The sequence below is a fragment of the Chiloscyllium plagiosum genome, unplaced genomic scaffold, assembly GCF_037043375.1.
Source record: "Chiloscyllium plagiosum isolate Xiang-an unplaced genomic scaffold, Cpla_swu_hap1 HiC_scaffold_10, whole genome shotgun sequence".
In the NCBI taxonomy this organism is placed as follows: Eukaryota; Metazoa; Chordata; class Chondrichthyes; order Orectolobiformes; family Hemiscylliidae; genus Chiloscyllium; species Chiloscyllium plagiosum.
The window spans coordinates 14,645,603-14,651,633 of record NW_028270148.1 but is presented as its reverse complement, the minus strand read 5'-3'; positions in this window follow the sequence as shown (position 1 = coordinate 14,651,633).

Genomic DNA, 6,031 nt, shown 5'->3' with positions numbered 1-6,031 from the left:
GGCGTATATAGGTATATATATGAAGATTCTGTCAGTGTTTATTTGACAGTGAAGGATGAGAGAATGTATCCCCCAGTCTGGAGGGCATCTTTAACCACGTGGGAAGGGAAATTGTTTACACCTCTTCCCACCCTATCTCTTGCAAAAATGCCATCCCATATTCCCAATTCCTCCGCCTCCGCAGTATCTGCTCCCAGGAGGACCAGTTCTACCATAGAACACACCAGATTGCCTCCTTCTTTAGAGACCGCAATTTCCCTTCCCACGTGGTTAAAGATGCCCTCCAACGCATCTCGTCCACATCCCGCACCTCCGCCCTCAGACCCCACCCCTCCAACCATAACAAGGGCAGAATGCCCCTGGTGCTCACCTTCCACCCTACAAACCCCTGCATAAACCAAATCATCCGCCGACATTTCCGCCACCTCCAAACAGACCCCACCACCAGGGATATATTTCCCTCCCCACCCCTCTCCGCCTTCCGCAAAGACCGCTCCCTCCGTGACTACCTGGTCAGGTCCACGCCCCCCTACAACCCACCCTCCCATCCTGGCACTTTCCCCTGCCACCGCAGGAACTGTAAAACCTGTGCCCACACCTCCTCCCTCACCTCTATCCAAGGCCCTAAAGGAGCCTTCCACATCCAAAGTTTTACTTGCACATCCACCAATATCATTTATTGTATCCGTTGCTCCCGATGCGGTCTCCTCTACATTGGGGAGACTGGGCGCCTCCTAGCAGAGCGCTTTAGGGAACATCTCCGGGACACCCGCACCAATCAACCACACCGCCCCGTTGCCCAACATTTCAACTCCCCCTCCCACTCTGCCGAGGACATGAGGTCCTGAGCCTCCTTCACCACCGCTCCCTCACCACCAGACGCCTGGAGAAAGAACGCCTCATCTTCCGCCTCGGAACACTTCAACCCCAAGGCATCAATGTGGACTTCAACAGCTTCCTCATTTCCCCTTCCCCCACCTCATCCTAGTTTCAAACTTCCAGCTCCACACTGTCCCCTTGAACTGTCCAGACTTATCCGACCTGCCTAGCTCCTTTTCCACCTATCCACTCCACCCTCTCCTCCCTGACCTATCACCTTCATCCCCTCCCCCACTCACCCATTGTACTCTATGCTACTTTCTCCCCACCCCCACCCTCCTCTAGCTTATCTCTCCATGCTTCAGGCTCACTGCCTTTATTCCTGATGAAGGGCTTTTGCCCGAAACGTCAATTTTGCTGCTCGTCGGATGCTGCCTGAATTGCTGTGCTCTTCCAGCACCACTAATCCAGAATCAGCGGAAGTTGGATCATGAATATATTCAAATCTGAGAGAAAGGTTATTTGATTGACAAGAAATTCGGTGGGCGGGGGAGGCGGTATCAGAGCAGGTGAGAGAGTTGAGACTATCGTCAGATCAGCTGTGATCTTATTGATTCACAGAGTTAGTTTCAATGCCCGAATGGCCTACTTCTGCTATCATTTCCCATGGTCACACTATATCAATTCTCCATGCACAAAATTTCGTGAGGGCTGTTTTCCCTGGAACGTTGAAGGCTGAGGAGTGACCTTATAGTGGTTTATACAATCATGAGGGGGCATGGATAGGGTAAATAGACAAAGTCTCTTCCCTGGAGTGGGGGAGTCCAGAGTTAGAGGGCATAGGTTTAGGGTGAGAGGGGAAAGATATAAAAGAGACCTAAGGGGCAACGTTTTCACACAGAGGGTGGTACGTGTATGGAATGAGCTGCCAGAGGAAGTGGTGGAGGCTGGTACAATTTCAACATTTAAGAGGCATTTGGATGGGTATATGAATAGGAAGGGTTTGGAGGGATATGGGCCTGGTGCTGGCAGATGGGACTAGTTTGGGTTGGGATATCTGGTTGGCATGGACGGGTTGGACTGAAGGGTCTGTTTCCATGTTGTACATCCCTATGACTCTAAAAGTGACAACAAAGCAAAATACTGCTGATGAAATCAAAACAGAAAGTGCTGGAGAAACTCAGCATGTCTGATAGCATCTGTGGAGAGAGAAACAGAGTTAATGTCTCCAGTCTGGGAACTCTCTATCAGGATGTTACTGAGCAAATACTGGCCTGGGTTATTCGTGTACCTCACACTGGAGAATCACAAGCCCCTTACCTTCGACCCTGTCTCCCACCTCTCTCAAATCTCTCAGCTGTCCTCCACGTCAACTATTCCTATAGAATTTCTTCTAAACATTGAGTTTTTTTGTGAGAATTAGGGGGATGTTTGCCAGGAATCAGAATCTGTAATGTAAATACAATAAAGAACTCTCCACCTTGGAAGTCTGAATCAAAAACAGAAAGTGCTAGAGAAACTCAGCAGCTCTGGCAGCATCTGTAGAGAGAAATCACAGTTAACATTTTGAGTCCGAAGAAAGTTCATTGGACCTGAAACATTAACTCTGTTTCTTCTCGCCACAGGTGCTGCCAGACCTGCTGGGTTTCTCCAGCAATTTCAGTTTGTGTTTCAATGTGGGCAGTGGCCTGGAAACCGAGTTTTAGAAAGAAGAACAACTTGCATTTACATAGCGCCGTTCCCAACTTCAAGAAGTCTTAAAGTGCCTCACAGCCAATGAATGCTTCTGAACAGCAGGCAGTGGAATGCGGCAGCCTGTTTGCACACAGCAAGATCCCACAAAAGTAATGCAACAGCCAGATTATCGGTTGATTGATAAATAGCAGTCAAGGTACTGTGGCGTATGTTTTTGTTTTCAGATGTAGTGCCTCGGGATTCCATCCACTCAGCTGAGAGGTTAGTTTGAAGTTTCACATGAGAGATTATTCTGCCACCAGTCTAGCATTCCTTCAGTGTAGTATTGGATTGTCAGCACTGATTCCACTCTCATATTTCTGATCAGGGGCTTGACCCCAAGACCTACCGATACAGCAAACTTTGTTTTAACCAGCAAGATGCCAGTCAATGCCAATCAATCAGTACTCTTGATAAACCCGCAAACAAACCATAATATCACAATGTCCAAGTATTTATACTGTAAATAAATGTGAAGTACACAACGCCCCTCCACCCCGCATTACTTTTCTATTATCTACCACATGTTTTTACATTTATTTTAGGAGATGTGTTGATGTTTCCACAAAGATTTTTTTGAGGGATGTTGATATACAGGACATTGGTTAGGTCACTGTTAGAATATTGCGTGCAATTTTGGTCTCCTTCCTATCGGAAAGATTAGATTAGATTCTCTACAGTGTGGAAACAGGCCCTTTGGCCCAACAAGTCCACACCGCCCCTCTGAAGAGAAACCCACCAAAACCCATTCCCCTACCCTACATTTACCCCTGGCGAACGCACCTAACACTGTGGGCAATTTAGCGTGGCCAATTCACCTGCCCTGCACATCTTTGGATTGTGGGAGGAAACCGGAGGAAACCCACACAGACAGGCAGGAATCGAACCCAGGACCCTGGCACTGTGAGGCAGCAGTGCTAACCACTGAGCCACCACGCAAAGATGTTGTGAAACTTGAAAGGGTTCAGAAAAGATTTACAAGGATGTTGCCAGGGTTTGAGCTATAAGGAGAGGCTGAATAGGCTGGGGCTGTTTTCCCTGGAGCACCGGGAGACTGAGGGTGACCTTATAGAGGTTTATAAAATCATGAGGGGCATGGATAGGATAAATAGACAAAGTCTTTTCCCTGGTGTCAGGGAGTCCAGAACTAGAGGGCATAGGTTTAGGGTGAGAGGGGAAAGATATAAAAGAGACCTAAGAGACAACTTTTTCACACAGAGGGTGGTACATTTATGGAATGAGCTGCCAGAGGATGTGGTGGAAGCTGGTACAACTGCAACATTTAAAAGGCATCTGGATGGGTATATGAATAGGAAGGGTTTGGAGGGATATGGGCCGGGTGCTGGCAGGTGGGACTAGATTGGGTTGGGATATCTGATCAGCATGGACAAGTTGGGGCCGAAGGGTCTTTTTCCATGCTGTACATCTCTATGACTCTATCTCAAAACTTTGCTTGGTCAGGGTTTACAGCGATTACACGTGCTCTTGATTATCCATGATATTTGATCAACTGGCACACTCCTGGTCCCATGGTTAATAAAACATTTGCTGGAGCTGCTACTGAGCTGCGGTTAAAAGATTTCAATAATATCCAAGCTGCAACATATTAACAGTTTCTGCACGGTGACTCGAGACACAGAAATGTACAAATTTGAAGCAGCAGTTGGCCAATTGGCCCTTTGTACCTGCTCTGCCACTCAATATAATTAAGTTAAAAAAATCACTCAACACCAGGTTATAGTCCAACAGGTTTATTTGGAAACACTAGCTTTGGGAATGCTGCTCCTTCATCAGCTCCCAGGGGAGATGGTGGGATAATGATAGTGTCTCTGGACTAGGAATCCAGAAGGTCAGGATAATGTCCTGGGGTTGTAGGTTTGAATCCCACAGCACCTCATGGAACTTAAGTTCAGTTAATTGTTTTAAAGTTAACCTTAGCAATGTGAAACTACTGTCTTAACTTTGTTGTTTAAACACCCATCTGACTCATTAATGTCCCTTAGGGACGGAAATCTGCCATCCAGACTTGATCTGGCCACATGTGCCTCCAAACCCACAGCAATGTGGTTGACTCCTAAACTGTCCTTGGAAATGGCCAAACGAGGCACACAGTTCGAGGGACAACGAAGGTGCTTATATTCCAGCCAGGATTCACTTAAAAAACAAATCATTCCATGTCTTCCAGTTTCAATTTCCTTTTCCTGGGATTTTCTTGTCCCCTGCCTCAAGGCATGATCTCTTTATTTGCTTTCTAGTGTGAGGCTGAGACCAGTCGAAGGGTTGGGGGAGGGGTAGGGGTAGTGGTAGGGGGAGGGGCGCAGTTGCGAGGAATTTGATTGTCATCACAGCTCTCTGAATGGGTTTGGAGTCAAGTCGGGGCCTGTCCCCATGTGGTGGTCACCCACCGACAGGGATCGTCACACTGAGGTGAGGGTTGAAACCCCCTGTGCACCTTTGCCACCTCCATTTCTAAATACCCCAAAATGGCGGTTCACCCAGATAGACAGAGTTTGATCACAGGAGAGGCTTCATGAATTATCAACCCCGGTGATGTACGTCTAATGACCTCAGGGTACTGAGGCTACCTGTACTCTCCTTATTGCTCCCCTCCCTGTCATCAGCTCAGATGGGGCATAACATCTTGCATTTATATAGCATCTTGAACGTTGTAGACATTCCCAAGATGTAACACAGGATCATTATAAAACAAAAGGCTTGACATCAAAGGACGTAAGAACACACTGACCAATGGCTTGATTAAAGAAGTAAGATTTAAGAAATATCTTAAAGCAGGAGAGAGAGAGAGAGACAGACAGACATACAGAGAGAGACAGACAGACAGAGAGAGACAGTGATGGAGAGGAAGAGAGTTATTAGCAACATTTAAGAGGCATTTGGATGGGTATATGAATAGGAAGGGTTTACATAGAACATAGAACATAGAAGAATACAGCGCAGTACAGGCCCTTTGGCCCTCGATGTTGCGCCGATCCAAGCCCACCTAACCTATACTAACCCACTATCCTCCATATACCTATCCAATGCCCGCTTAAATGCCCATAAAGAGGGAGAGTCCACCACTGCTACTGGCAGGGCATTCCATGAACTTAAGACTCGCTGAGTGAAGAACCTACCCCTAACTTCAGTCCTATATCTACCCCCCCTTAATTTAAAGATATGCCCCCTTGTAATACCCGACTCCATACGCGGGAAAAGGTTCACACTGTCAACCCTATCTAACCCCCTAATCATCTTGTACACCTCAATCAAGTCACCCCTAAACCTTCTTTTCTCTAATGAAAACAGCCCCAAGTGCCTCAGTCTTTCCTCATACGATCTTCCTTCCATACCAGGCAACATCCTGGTAAACCTCCTCTGCACCCGTTCCAGTGCCTCCACATCCTTCCTATAGTATGGCGACCAAAACTGCACACAATATTCCAGATGTGGCCGCACCAGAGTCTTATACAACTGCATC